Below are 16564 nucleotides of genomic sequence, written 5' to 3' on the forward strand. Positions count from 1 at the left end.
GTATATCTGTGTGTGTATGTGCCTTCTTCCTCAGAGATTTAAATGGTTTCATTTTCCTGATTTTGTATAAGTAATATACACATAGAAACCTTCTTTACTACACTATTATTAATTACCTTGATCATCTTTATTGACAGTAACATCACCACATGTTGGTTTAGTGCAACATGTAGTACTATAAGCATCATTATCTTCATTACTAAATTATGTTTCAATATTTATTCAGCTTTCTATTTTGTTCCATTGGTCTATATTTCTGTCTTTGTGCCAGTGTGCCAGTACCATACTGTCTTGATCACTGTGGCTTTTTAGTATAGCCTGAAGTCAGGCAGGTTGATTCCTCCAGTTCCATTCTTCTTTCTCAAGATTGCTTTGGCTATTCGAGGTTTTTTGTATTTACATACAAATTGTGAAATTATTTGTTCTAGCTCTGTGAAAAATACAGCTGGTAGCTTGATAGGGATTGCATTGACTCTGTAGATTGCTTTGGGTAGTATACTCATTTTCACTATATTGATTCTTCCGATCCATGAACATGGTATATTTCTCCATCTATTAGTGTCCTCTTTGAATTCTTTCACCAGTGTTTTATAGTTTTCTATATATAGGTCTTTAGTTTCTTTAGGTAGATATATTCCTAAGTATTTTATTCTTTTCATTGCAATGGTGAATGGAATTGTTTCCTTAATTTCGTTTTCTACTTTCTCATTATTAGTGTATAGGAATGCAAGGAATTTCTGTGTGTTGATTTTATATCCTGCAACTTTACTATATTCATTGGTTAGCTCTAGTAATTTTCTGGTGCAGCCTTCAGAATGGGAGAAAATAATAGCAAATGAAGCAACTGACAAACAGCTAATCTCAAAAATATACAAGCAACTCATGCAGCTCAATTCCAGAAAAATAAACAACCCAATCAAAAAATGGGCCAAAGAACTAAATAGACATTTCTCCAAAGAAGACATACAGATGGCTAACAAACACATGAAAAGATTCTCAACATCACTCATTATCAGAGAAATGCAAATCAAGACCACAATGAGGTACCATTTCACACCAGTCAGAATGGCTGTGATCCAAATGTCTACAAGCAATAAATGCTGGACAGGGTGTGGAGAAAAGGTAACCCTCTTACACTGTTGGTGGGAATGCAAACTAGTACAGCCACTATGGAGAACAGTGTGGAGATTCCTTTAAAAAACTGGAAATAGAACTGCCTTATGACCCAGCAATCCCACTGCTGGGCATACACACTGAAGAAACCAGAATTAAAAGAAACACGTGTACCCCAATGTTCATCACAGCACTGTTTATAATAGCCAGGACATGGAAGCAACCTAGATGTCCATCAGCAGATGAATGGATAAGAAAGCTGTGGTACATATACACAATGGAGTATTACTCAGCCATTAAAAAGAATACAGTTGAATCAGTTCTAATGAGGTGGATGAAACTGGAGCCGATTATACAGAGTGAAGTAAGCCGGAAAGAAAAACACCAATACAGTATACTAACACATATATACAGAATTTAGAAAGATGATAACAATAGCCCTGTATGTGAGAGAGGAAAAAAGACACAAATGTTTAGAACAGACTTTTGGACTCTGTGGGAGAGGGAGATGGTGGGATGATTTGGGAGAATGGCATTGAAACATGTATAATATCATGTAAGAAATGAATATCCAGTCTAGGTTCGATGCAGGATACAGGATGCTTGGGGCTGGTGCACTGGGACGACCCAGAGAGATGGTATGGGGCGGGAGGTGGGAGGGGGGGTTCAGGATTGGGAACTCATGTACACCCGTGGCGGATTCATGTTGATGTATGGCAAAACCAATACAGTATTGTAAAGTAAAATAAAGTAAAAAAAAAACTTATTCAGCCAACTTGAAAAATAAATTGTACATAAATTCAATTTAGCTATACTTTTATGAGTGCAAATAATACAAAAAAGATAACCAATTCATACCCCATTTTCATGAACTAATTTTCTGTAAAGCCCAAAACACTCAGGTTTGAGATCTTACTCAAAGATCCTGTCACTTGAACCTGAGTCCCTTAACAGAGTTCTGGCATTTGACTAATGTGTCCTTCAGAGCTTCTTTCGTGGTTTCATTTCATAGACTGAAAATGAACGGATTCAGGAGTGGTGTGAAGACACTGAAGAGGACAAGACACCTTGTTGAGGTGCAGGGTGCCCTTTTGTGAGGGGCAGATGTAGACAAATATACAGACCCCATAGCTCGTGGAGACCACAGTGAAATACGAGGCAGAGATGGCAAAGGCTTTGTGATGACCTTGGCCTGATTGTATCTTCAGTATGGTGGAGATGATGTAAACATAGGAGACCACTGTAAGAGAAAAGTAGCTGAGGAGCAGGACAAGGAAACTGAAGAAGTCCAACAGCTCAATGATATGGATATCAGCACAGGCCAAGTGGAGGAGGGGTCACTGTCACAGCAAAGGTGATCAACCACATTGAGGCCGCAGTATGGCAGTTGTGCCTTAAGGGTGATGGATGGGAGGATAAGGAGAAAGCCACCCACCCAGGAGAGGATGACAAGACAAACACAGTGTAAGCTGGTCATAATCACAGGGTACTGAAGGGGGCTACAAATGGCCACATTTGCCATCATAGGACATCACAGCAAAAAGGATAAACTCAGTGTATCCAGACAGGAAGTAGAAATACATATGGGCAAAGCATCCACCAACTGAGATGTTCTTTCTGCCTAACAGGAAACTTGGCAGCATTGTGGAACAGCACAAGTTGTGGTTAATATTTCACTGAAAGAGAGATTGCTGAGGGAAAAATACATGGGTGAGTGAAGCCTGCAATCCATCAGAATCAAGGTAATAATGAGAGTATTTCCAAGTAGACCAAAAGAAAGAGCAAGAACAGCAAATTCCCAGAGACTCTTGTGGATGGGATCCCTGTAAGGCTGATCTCTGTTATCAAGGTCCAGTTCTCCCTGTCCATTCTCAGTAAGGATTCTCTAAAACTAGTTAAGAAAAAGGAAGAAACAGGATTTGCCAATAATTAAAACTCAATATTTTCATTTATATGGAGTTTAGGTCATTTTACTTGTGCTTCCTCTTCACAAGAATAAACTACATGATTGAAAAATATGAGTTCCTTTTTTCTTATAATTTTCAGATAAGAATATATAAAAACCAGTTTCTAATAATTAGAATGTATATAAAAATCAACTTTCCTAATGTAGTCTTTATTAACCTTGTATTTCTATTTCAGAACACAAATGATGAAAAGGCAGTAACTACAATGTATTGACATACTGTCTATATACGTCCTTATGATTACTTGTAAAGTAATTATTTTAATCAATGTAGCAAATAAATAGACCTCTTTAAGTAATTACTTCATAATTTAATTTTGTAACTGATTTTCACTTTCAGAAAAACTGGCCTGCACTATATATTTGAGCTACCATCCAATTAGCACAAACACTTAGCTTGAAATCTTCAGGAGACATACAAGCAGGTGCTGAATCTAAATTTGCATGGTTAACTCTTGAGAGTGGATTGTTCACTTCAACCAATGCCAGCTGCTGGAATGTAGAAATCAAAATGAATTTATTTACTATTTTTTAGATACTTAAAGTGGTCAACTCTGCAAAATTAAAATTTTTACTAATGCTTTCTTTAAATTTTACTGTGGTTAATGGAGGTAGCAAGAGAGTTCCAGAAAAACATCTATTTCTGCTTTATTGACTATGCCAAAGCCTTTGACTGTGTGGATCACAATAAACTGTGGAAAATATTGAAAGACATGGGAATACCAGACCACCTGACCTGACTCTTGAGAAATCTGTATGTAGGGCAGGAAGCAACAGTTAGAACTGGACATGGAACAACAGACTGGTTCCAAATAGGGAAAGGAGTACGTCAAGGCTGTACATTGTCACCATGCTTATTTAACTTCTATGCAGAGTACATCATGAGAAACCCTGAGCTGGATGAAGCTCAGGGAATCAAGATTGCCGGGAGAAATATCAATAACCTCAGATATGCAGATGACACCACCCTTATGGCAGAAAGTGAAGAAGGCCTAAAGAGACTTTTGATGAAAGTGAAAATTCAACATTCAGAAAACGAAGATCATGGCATCTGGTCCCATCGCTTCATGGCAAATAGATGGCAAACAGATGGAAAGTTTTTTTTTCCCCACAGACAGAAATCTAAAGCGTTAAATCCTATAGTGTATCTAGACTGCTGTTTATGATTGAGTATGTTGTGTACTGGGGTTCCTTGGTGACTCAGTGGTAAAGAATTAGCCTGCAATGCAGGAGTCTCAGGAGACACAGGTTCAGTCCCTGGGTTGGAAAGATCCCCTGGAGTAGGGCTTGACAACCCACTCCAGTATTCTTGCCTGGAGAATCCCATGGACAGAGGAGCCTGGTGGGCTACAGTCCATAGGGTCGCAAAGAGTCAGATGATACTGAAGTGAGTAAGCACACTTGCAAATGTTGTATACTGCACAAACACTTTTTCCATGGCTGTGCATAGGGTCTGAAGTACACCGTTCATTTCATGGCCCAAGCAGGCCAATGGCTTCCTCAGAATTAGGGCATGGGAGAGGGTTTTTTTAAAGCAATTTTTCAAAAAGACAATGAAGATATAAAGAGTTAGAGTAAAGAAGAGAGAATTCAGAAGGAGAACTGCAGAACAGATAAAATGAACCATTTCTTCCAATTGGAGATCACCACATACCAGTTGCAACATGGGGGCAGTGTCACAAAAAAGTGATCCATAATATTGGGACCACAGAATGGTAATTTCATGGTTGCAATGGAAGGCAATAGATTATACAATAATCCTCTCACTCAAGAGGCTATGATCATCTTCAGGCAAACCTGGATTCTCATAATGGTTAGGTATCTCAAAGGGATACTGATGACAACATAGTGGTCAAGTGCCATAATTGCCAAGATGAAGAACTCTACTGTCCCAAAGAGAAAATAGAAGAAAGACTGAGTGATACAGCCTTCAAGGGATATGTTGTTTATTTGTGAAATAGTAATGGCCAACATCTTAGGTGTTCACAGAAGTAAGCATGATTTCTAAAAGTGAGAGGTTTACAAGGAACAAATACACGCGTGAGTGAAGGCAATTATAACTCCACACCAGTAGGATGACCATAGCATTACTTAAAACTGTCACATACACAGTCAGGAATGTAAAGAAGAGCAAGATCTTCATGCCCCAGGTAGTGTGAAAACCAAGGAGGATGAATTTCATCACAGTTGTAGTTTCGTTGTTAAAGGTCATTGCCCAGTGAAAACATTATCTGCAGAAAAGGAAAACAATATTGCCTCTAGACCATTTTCTGCCAGGTTTAGAAAGACTTTTAGCTTCAATAATTAGTGTTGACACAAAGTTACCAAACATTAAAAAAAACTGTCTATTTGTATGCCTTTTATATAAATCACATACATCATTTAAACTATCTTTTAAAATGGAAAATCATACATTTTGTTCTCATGGTTTTGTTTATGCTTTCTGTGATAATTTTATCTCCTCTCAAGGTTTCAAGCTTACCAAACTCTCCTATTTTAATCTTTGGAGTTCCAGACCTATGACCCAATCTCTTTCACAATAGGAGATTTACTACATTTAAATGAACAGAGTGCATTTTGACAGGCTGCCCTATTTTTCTTTCTTTATTTTTGTTGCTAGTCTATTGCATATCCCATCATGACCCTAACTTGTTGATAGACATCTCTAATCATTTTCTTCTGGTTATATCTTAACTTCTACATTCAACCAATGATCACTTTTTAATAAAACTACTTCAAAAACTGCCATATGACCGAGTAATCTCAATCAGTCAGTTCAGTAGCTCAGTAGTGTCCGACTCTTTGTGACCCCATAAATTGCAGCACTCCAGGCCTCCCTGTCCATCACCAACTCCTGGAGTTCATCCAAATCCATGTCCATCAAGTCGGTAATGCAGTCCAGCCATCTCATCCTCTGTCATCCCCTTCTCCTTCTGCCCCCACTCCCTCCCAGCATCAGGGTCTTTTCCAATGAGTCAACTCTTCACATGAGGACATATACCCTGAGAAAACCATAATTGAAAAAGTATCCAAATGTTCACTACAGCACTATTTACAGTAGCTAGTACATGGAGGCAGCCTAGATATCCATCAGCAGATGAACAGATAAAGAAGTTGTGGTACATATACACAATGGAATATTACTCAGCCATAAAAATGAACACATTTGAGACAGTTCTAGTGAGGTGGATGAACCTAGAGCCTATTATAAAGAGTTAAGTAAGTCAGGAAGAGAAAAACAAATATCCTATATTAACTCATATATATATATGGAATCTAGAAAGATGGTGCTGGTTAACCTATATGCTAGACAGTATTGGATACACAGGTACAGTGAACAGACTTGTAGACACAGTGAGGGAAGAAGAGGATGCAACAAACTGGGAGAATAGCGTTGAAACATATACATTGCCATATGTAAAATAACCAGTGAGAATTTGCTGTCTGATTCAAATCTGGTGCTCTGTGACAATGTAGAGGGGTGGGATAGAGTGGGAGGTTCAAGAGGAAGGGCACACATGTATGCCTATGGCTGATTCATATTGAGGTATGGCAGTAACCACTACAATATTGTAAAGCAATTATTCTCCAATTGAAATAAATAAATTATATAAAAATATGTTTCAACTCTCATCTATTCTGTCCATTTTTAGTAAACAGTTTTCCTTTAAAGTCCTAATTATCTTGCAAAATTGTAATGACTTATAATCTATCTTCAGACTTTATGTTGATTATGAAGTGTAGCTGCCATTTTGGTTTCTCTAATGGACATGAGTTGGAGAAGCTTCTTAGATAGAAATGACTCTCTTGTGCCCTATTTGTGGGAGATGATTGTACTTTCCTCCATATTTACTGGTAAACCTCACTAATAGGAGATGGATTGATGCAGAAATAGGGATTTCTAACCCAATGAAGGATCAGATTCATTGAGTCACTGGACCTCTGGAATGAATCCAAGCACAGGCATCCTAGCCATGAGTAACTACATTTGTCTCATACAGATAACATCTGCATAGCATTCTGGTTATGCTGACAATGCAAGTTTTCTTTTGACTATGAAGGGCACATTATTCAGACAATAATTTCTATTATTATTTAATTGATTAAAATAGTTGTACCATTATACATTGCTCTTATCTACAAATGCTGGGCTGGATGAAGCACAAGCTGGAATCAAGATTGCTGGGAGAAATGCCAAGAACCTCAGAAATACAGATGACACCACCCTTATGGCAGAAACAAAGAACTAAAGAGCCTCTTGATGAAAGTGAAAGAGGAGAGTGAAAAAGTTGGTTTAAACTTGGCTGAAACTCCAATACTTTGGCCACCTGATAAGAAGAGCTGACTCATTGGAAGAGACCTTGATGCTAGGAAAGATTGAAGGCAGGAGGAGAAGGGGATGACAGCGAAAGAGATGGTTGGATGGCATCACCGATTCAATGGACATGAGTTAGTAAACTCTGAGAGTTGGTGATGGGCAGGGAGGTCACAAAGAGTCCGACACGACTGAGCAACTGAACTAAACTGAAATGATCTACAGTGAGAAACTTACCTAATATGTAAATCCTCTGCTTTTTATTACACACTCCAGGTGATATCAGAAAGTTATTCTCAGCATCTGGTTCTAAAATTCTTTTCTGGTCATGAGCAACTGAGTCCAAAATTAATTATGTGTCTCAAACAAATAACTATATTGTTTTTATCAAAAAAATTCAGGACCCTTCAGAAATCACTCCTCACTATACACTTTATCTACTCTTTTAATTTTCTTATCTATATCAAACAAGACTACATATCCCTTAAAATTTGAGACTAAATATTTCAGCACATCTGGGTACTTTTCTTACAACCCCGCTCAAAGTTATTAACTAATCTCCTTTGGCTTCCAATGTTTTTAATATATCTGTACTATTGGAATTAACATGCTACCTTTTTAAAAACTATGACTTTAATTTCTTCTTCCTACATCCATTGTAGGATACTTCCTGGAATAAAAACCCTTGATGTTAGTCATAGTCATATAATTATGATATGAGTAAATTCAATATTCATATCATATTTACATTTCTAAAAATATAAATTTTTCTTAATAAATTTCTTGAATGAAAAGTATTACTGATAGAATTAAATGAACTGTAGAATTAGGCAGAAGGACAAAGCTTTACTCACCATGGTAAATACACAGATCAAATTTGAAAATTAATTTATAGCATCACTAGTATAATTTTGACAGTAATATGTTGAGTCAATAAAAATTGCTTCAAATCATATATTTATGTAGCATAGATGCTGAGGTTGATACTTCCTTGTTTAATGGATTCATGAATCTTTGCAATATAATTAGCAATCAGAGTATAAATGGAGCCTGTACAGTCACTGATTTTGCTTAAATACTTAACTACCTCAAGCACTGCTACTGCAAATTCTTTTGTTATCTCTAATTTTTCTTAACAATGGAGAGGAGTAATTGAATTTTAAAAGATATTTTAATACCTAAATAATCAAAACTAATATACAACAAAGACAAAAGGTTTTATACAAAATAAACATTTATCTAAAACTGTTCAGTCAGTTCAGTTCAGTTCAGTTCAGTCTCAGTCGTGTCCTACTCTGCGACCCATCGCAGCACGCCAGGCCTCCCTGTCCATCACCAACTCCCGGAGTTCACTCACATTCACGTCCATCGAGTCAGTGATGCCATCCAGCCATCTCATCCTCTGTCGTCCCCTTCTCCTCCTGCCCCAAATCCCTCCCAGCATCAGAGTCTTTTCCAATGAGTTAACTCTTTGCATGAGGTGGCAAAAGTACTGGACTTTCAGTTTTAGCATCAGTCCTTCCAAAGAAATCCCAGAATTGATCTCCTTCGGAATGGACTGGTTGGATCTCCTTGCAGTCCAAGGGACTCTCAAGAGTCTTCTCCAACACCACAGTTCAAAAGCATCAGTTCTTCGGCCCTCAGCTTTCTTCACAGTCCAACTCTCACATCCATACACGAGCACTGGAAAAACCATAGCCTTGACTAGATGGACCTTGTTGGCAAAATAATGTCTCTGCTTTTGAATATGCTATCTAGGTTGGTCATAACTTTTCTTCCAAGGAGTAAGCATCTTTTAATTTCATGGCTACAGCCACCATCTGCAGTTATTGTGGAGGCCCCCAAAAGCAAACGTCATGTCAATGATCACACCATCATGAGTATACACATTAGTACATGACGTTTGTTTCACTTCTTCTTAAACCAATCCAGTTTCCTTTTTATTTCTTTTTTTCCTCTAATCATCATAGCTAGGGCTTCCAAAAATATGTTAAATATTAGAGTGGGTGTGATCATAGAGGAAATGCTTTCAGTTTTTTATCATTGAGAATAATGTTTGCTGTGAGTTTATCATGTATGGCCTTCATTATGTTGAGGTTGGGTTTTCTATGTCCATTTTTTTGGAGAGTTCTTTTCAAAATTATTGCCAAATTTTGTAAAAATGTTTTTCTGCACCTATTGAGATTATCAAATGGCTTTTATCTTTCAGTTTGTTAATATGGGGTATTGTATTCATTGATTTGCATATATTGAAGAATCCTTCAGCCCTGTGATAAAGCCAACATGATCATGGTGTATAATCTTTTTAATGTGCTGCTGAATTCTGTTTGTTAAAATTTTGCTGAGGTTTTTGAATCTGTGTTCATTGGTGATAATGGCCTGCCTTTTTCTTTTTCTGTGATGTCTTTATCTTTTTTAGGTATAGGGGTGATGTTGGCCTCATAGAATAAGTTTGGAAGTGTTTCTTCCTCTGCAATATTTTTGGAATAATTTCAGAAGGATAGGCATTACCTCTTCTCTAAATGTTTGATAGAAGTCACCTGTGAAGCCATCTGGCCCTGGGCTTTTGTATTTTGGGAGGTTTTTTTTTTTTTTTTTTTTTTCTTCACAGCTTCAATTCCAGGACTTGCGATTGGCTTGTTCATAATTTCTATATCTTCCTGGTTCAGTCTTGGAAGGTTGAACTGTTCATTTCTTCCAGGTTATCCATTTTATTGCCATATAGTTGCTCATAATCATCCCTATGGTTCTTTGCATTTCTGTCTTGTCTGTTGTAACCTCTCCTTTTTCATTTCTAATTTTACTATTTTGATTCTTTTCTCTTTTTTCTTGATGAGTCTGGTTAATGGTTTGTCAATTTTGTTTATCTTCTCAAAGAATCAGTTGCCAGGAGCCACCATGGGAGATCCCACCCATGACAAGGTCATGTTGAAGAGAACTGTTAATCAAGGCTTCAGAACTCAAGGAGCTCCCTAGGCTTTCTCAAGCATCTACCCCAAAACCAGAATCTGTCTGTTTTACTATTTCATGACTTTCACCAACTCCTCTGACATTAACAGGGGGCTAACCCTGACCACCTTTCTCTGGAGAAAATCAACTTAGGGCTATAGCTAATAAGTCTCCTGGACATGAGAGGAATATTTCAAATCAAACCCCCTCCATTAGCATTCTAGCTTGCTCAGCAGGTATATACAGACTCTTATAGCTATGCATGTGATTATTTCCAGCCTCCCAATTGTGAGAGGCACATAAAGCCTAAAACATAGAGCCTTTGAAAGAGTTAAAAGTTATTAGAGTAGTGCTGGTGTAGGATTTCATTATTGGGCCAATGCTTGTTGCTAAGTTCCCATATCTCTTATCCACTGTACACCTGGGAATGCATTAGTTAACATAGTGAGAATGTAAGAAAAACAAGTGTAGCTTTGAATTTAACCACATCAGATCTTTGAGCGAATTGGTTTTTTCTTGTAACTCACTACACCTTTACTCTGTGAAAAATGTAACTCTGTTTGGCATTTTCTGAGGCTGACATAGATTAGAAATAATAAAGAAAAAACACTTTGAGGGAAAATAAGTTTTCTGGTTGAGCAGCCTGTATCAAGAGAGGGTCATAAAATGTTCACAGGCCTCCAAGGCCAGAAGATACTGTACACAACATCATTTGTGGGAAAGGTATGCAGAAAAAATCCTGGTTTCGATAAGGGCAAAACTGCTGGAGTGTTTGGCCTGACTCTGTATGACCTTGCATCTTTCATTTCCTTCAATGTACAAAAAAGTATATGAGTACCTTTTGAAAATAAAGCTATTGGGCCTCGCTCACTGAAATAGCTTGGTCTCTCCATGTCAATCATTCTCTCTCTCTCCCCCTCCCTCTCTTTTTTAGGCTGATCCCTTGGAGCATAGAGGCTTCCTGCATTCACTTATCTGCCCAGGTTTCTAAGACCTGAACGGGAAGACGTTTTGCATCTTCACTCCCTCGGGAGACCGGGAGGGCACCTGCAGCCTCCATGAACAGGGGAAACATTTTGTCTTGAAGTTTTATTTGTTCTCTATGTAAACCAAGGAATATCAGCCTCTTTCTCTCCTCTATTTTCTTATCTACAACATTCTTTCCTTATCTCTCTCTCTAAATCAATCTCTGACACCGTTTCTCCTTCGGATTTCCCTGGATCCTGTGGGGGCTGGACCCCAGCAATCAGCTTTTAGTTTTATTTATCTTTATTATTGTTTCCTTCATTTCTTTTTTTTTTCTGCTCTGATCTTTGTAATTTCTTTCTTGCTACTAACTTTAAATTTTTAATTCTTTAAAAAGTAACTGTAACATAAGAAAATGACTATATATGTTCTTACTACATTATGATTTTAATACATCAAGTTACACCTAGGTATGTCACTAAGATAGGAAACTTGATTTGGATAAAACAATGTAACAAAGTTGGACAGCAAGAAGATCCAACCAGTCCATCCTAAAGGAGATCAGTCCAAGGGTGTTCATTGGAAGGACTGATGTTAAAGCTGAAACTCCAATATTTTGGCGACCTGATGCGAAAAGCTGACCCATTTGGAAAGACCTTGATGCTGGGAAAGATTGAGGGGAGGAGGAGAAGGGGACAACAGAAAATGAGATGGTTGGATGACATCACCGACTCAATGGACATGAGTTTGGGTGGACTCTGGGAGTTGGTGATGGACAGGGAGGCCTGGCGCCCTGAGGTTCATGGTGTTGCAAAGACTTGGACACGACTGAGTGACTGAACTGAATTGACATAACAAAGTTGAAATGTGAATCATAAGCTGATTTCATTACTGTGGAATACCAAAGTAATATTGATATTGCCTTAATTAATTTATGTGCATGTGTACTCAGCTGCTATCATGTCTGACTCTGTAGCACCATGGACTGTATCCTGTCAGGCTCCTCTGTCCATAGGATTATCCAGGCAAGAATACTGGAGTGGGTTGCCATTTCCTCCTCCAGGGGATCTTCTCAACCCAGAATTGAACCCACATCTCCTACAAGTCTTCTTCATTGCAGAATGATTCTTTACCACTTAGCCACTGAGGGTTTCCCTTAAATAAGGGCGGATGTATTTTTTATTTCTCACTGGTTTCATGGCTGACTTTAGAAAAAAGACTTGGGAAAGGCTTGGGCACTCTTAATTTGCATCATACAAAGTTCCTTATTCCAAATCCCCTTCGACATGACAACTAGCTTCTTTTAAGTTTTATTGAAGTATAATTGACAAAAGTTTTATACATATTGTATTTAACATGTGCAATTTAATAATTTGACATAGATATAAATTGTAGAATGCAGTATGTTTTAACTGTTTTCTGCATCCAATAATATAATTTTCTCATCCGATAGGTGCATTAATTGGTTGGTTTTTGAAGATATAAATAGTAAAACATTTTTATAATAAAAACCTAGTAAAATATGACATGTCATTCTTTTTTAGTTTGAAAGGACTGCTAATACGAGAAACGTGTTGAATTCATTAAGAATTTTTTTACTTTTGTAATGTTCTAACCTCAGATATGCAGATGACACCACCCTTATGGCAGAAAGTGAAGAGGGACTCAAAAGCCTCTGGATGAAAGTGAAAGAGGAGAGTGAAAATGTTGGTATAAAGCTCAACATTCAGAAAACGAAGATCATGGCATCCGGTCTCATCACTACGTGGGAAATGGATGGGGAAACAGTGGAAACAGTGTCAGATTTTATTTTGGGGGGCTCCAAAATCACTGCAGATGGTGATTGCAGCCATGAAATTAAAAGATGCTTACTCCTTGGAAAAAAAGTTATGACCAACCTAGATAGTATATTCAAAAGCAAAGACATTACTTTGCCAACTAAGGTCGGTCTAGTTAAGGCTATGGTTTTTCCAGTGGTCATGTATGGATGTGAGAGTTGGACTGTGAAGAAGGCAGAGTACTGAAGAATTGATGCTTTTGAACTGTGGTGTTGGAGAAGACTCTTGAGAAGCTCTTGGACTGCAAGGAGATCCAATCAGTCCATTCTGAAGGAGATCAGCCCTGGGATTTCTTTGGAAGGAATGATGCTAAAGCTGAAACTCCAGTACTTTGGCCACCTCATGTGAAGAGTTGACTCATTGGAAAAGACTCTGATGCTGGGAGGGAATGAGGGCAGGAGGAGAGGGGGAGGACCGGGGATGAGATGGCTGGATGGCATCACTGACTCGATGGACATGAATGTGAGTGAACTCCGGGAGTTGGTGATGGACAGGGAGGCCTGGCGTGCTGCGATTCATGGGGTCGCAAAGAGTAGTACATGACTGAGTGACTGAACTGAACTGAACTGAACTGAAGTATAAGTTATTATTATTTTAATGTGGATTTTTGAGATTATAAATCAGTTGGAAGGGATTCTTCTACTTTATGAAAATAGCATTTGAAAGACTATTTCTTCCTATATATCTATAATTTATTTATAAAGACATGAGAATATGAATTTTTATTTGATATTTTAAAAACATATGAAACAAATTAATTTTTTTGCTTATATTTGAGTTGCTCATGTAATCATTGACTGTAAGAAACCAGCAAATGCTCTGTTTTCATTATTTAAAGTTGCTTTGTAGTAGATGGTTGAAATATAGCCTTATCTTCTTTTTTTTTTTTTTTTTTAATTTTTTATTTATTTTATTTTTTTTTTAATTTATTTATTTATTTTTAATTTTTTACTTTACAATTCTGTATTGGTTTTGGCATAGATTGACATGAATCCACCACAGGTGTACATGCGTTCCCAAACATGAACCCCCCTCCCACCCCCCTCCCCACAACATCTCTCTGGGTCATCCCCGCGCGTCAGCCCCAAGCGTGTCATATCCTGCATCAGACATAGACTGGTATTTCGATTCTTACATGTTATTATACATGTTTCAATGCCATTCTCCCAAATCATCACACCCTCTCCCTCTCCCTCTGAGTCCAAAAGTCCGCTATACACATCTGTGTCTTTTTTGCTGTCCTGCATACAGGGTCATCATTGCCATCTTCCTAAATTCCATATATATGTGTTAGTATACTGTATTGGTGTTTTTCTTTCTGGCTCACTTCACTCTGTATAATTGGCTCCAGTTTCATCCATCTCATCAGAACTGATTCAAATGTATTCTTTTTAATGGCTGAGTAATACTCCATTGTGTATATGTACCACAGCTTTCTTATCCATTCATCTACTGATGGACATCTAGGTTGTTTCCATGTCCTAGCTATTATAAACAGTGCTGCGATGAACATTGGGGTACATGTGTTTCTTTCAATTCTGGTTTCCTCTGTGTGTATGCCCAACAGTGGGATTGCTGGGTCATAAGGCATTTCTATTTGCAATTTTTTAAGGAATCTCCACACTGTTCTCCATAGTGGCTGTACTAGTTTGCACTCCCACCAACAGTGTAGGAGGGTTCCCTTCTCTCCACACCCTCTCCAGCATTTATTGCTTGCAGATTTTTGGATCGCAGACATTCTGACTGGTGTGAAGTGGTACCTCATTGTGGTTTTGATTTGCATTTCTCTTATAATGAGTGATGTTGAGCATCTTTTCATGTGTTTGTTAGCCATCCGTATGTCTTCTTTGGAGAAATGTCTATTTAGTTCTTTGGCCCATTTTTTTATTGGGTCGTTTATTTTTCTGGAATTGAGCTGCAGGAGTTGCTTGTATATTTTTGAGATTAGTTGTTTGTCAGTTGCTTCATTTGCTATTATTTTCTCCCATTCGGAAGGCTGTCTTTTCACTTTGCTTATGTTTTCCTTTGTTGTGCAGAAGCTTTTAATTTTAATTAGATCCCATTTGTTTATTTTTGCTTTTATTTCCAGAATTCTGGGAGGTGGATCATAGAGGATCCTGCTGTGGTTTATGTCAGAGAGTGTTTTGCCTATGTTCTCCTCTAAGAGTTTTATAGTTTCTGGTCTTACATTTAGATCTTTAATCCATTTTGAGTTTATCTTTGTGTGTGGTGTTAGAAGGTGATCTAGCTTCATTCTTTTACAAGTGGTTGACCAGTTTTCCCAGCACCACTTGTTAAAGAGATTGTCTTTACTCCATTGTATATTCTTGCCTCCTTTGTCAAAGATAAGGTGTCCATATGTATGTGGATTTATCTCTGGGCTTTCTATTTTGTTCCATTGATCTATATGTCTGTCTTTGTGCCAATACCATACTGTCTTGATGACTGTGGCTTTGTAGTAGAGCCTGAAGTCAGGCAAATTGATTCCTCCAGTTCCATCCTTCTTTCTCAAGATTGCTTTGGCTATTCGTGGTTTTTTGTATTTCCATACAAATCTTGAAATTATTTGTTCTAGTTCTGTGAAAAATATCGCCGGTATCTTGATAGGGATTGCATTGAATTTGTAGATTGCTTTGGGTAATATACTCATTTTCACTATATTGATTCTTCCGATCCATGAGCATGGTATATTTCTCCATCTATTAGTGTCCTCTTTGATTTCTTTCATCAGTGTTTTAAAGTTTTCTGTATATAGGTCTTTAGTTTCTTTAGGTAGGTATATTCCTAAGTATTTTATTCTTTTTGTTGCAATGGTGAATGGAATTGTTTTCTTAATTTCTTCTTCTACTTTCTCATTATTAGTGTATACGAATGCAAGGGATTTCTGTGTGTTGATTTTATATCCTGCAACTTTACTATATTCATTAATTAGCTCTAGTAATTTTCTGGTAGAGTCTTTAGTGTTTTCTATGTAGAGGATCATGTCATCTGCAAACAGTGAGAGTTTTACTTCTTCTTTTCCAATTTGGATTCCTTTTATTTCTTTTTCTGCTCTGATTGCTGTGGCTAAAACTTCCAGAACTATGTTGAATAGTAGTGGTGAAAGTGGGCACCCTTGTCTTGTTCCTGACTTTAGGGGAAATGCTTTCAATTTTTCACCATTGAGGATAATGTTTGCTGTGGGTTTGTCATATATAGCTTTTATTATGTTGAGGTATGTTCCTTCTATTCCTGCTTTCTGGAGAGTTTTTATCATAAATGGATGTTGAATTTTGTCAAAGGCCTTCTCTGCATCTATTGAGATAATCATATGGTTTTTATTTTTCAATTTGTTAATGTGGTGAATTACATTGATTGATTTGCGGATGTTGAAGAATCCTTGCATCCCTGGGATAAAGCCCACTTGGTCATGGTGTA

The sequence above is a fragment of the Oryx dammah genome, unplaced genomic scaffold (genome assembly GCF_014754425.2).
Source record: "Oryx dammah isolate SB20612 unplaced genomic scaffold, SCBI_Odam_1.1 HiC_scaffold_5, whole genome shotgun sequence".
In the NCBI taxonomy this organism is placed as follows: Eukaryota; Metazoa; Chordata; class Mammalia; order Artiodactyla; family Bovidae; genus Oryx; species Oryx dammah.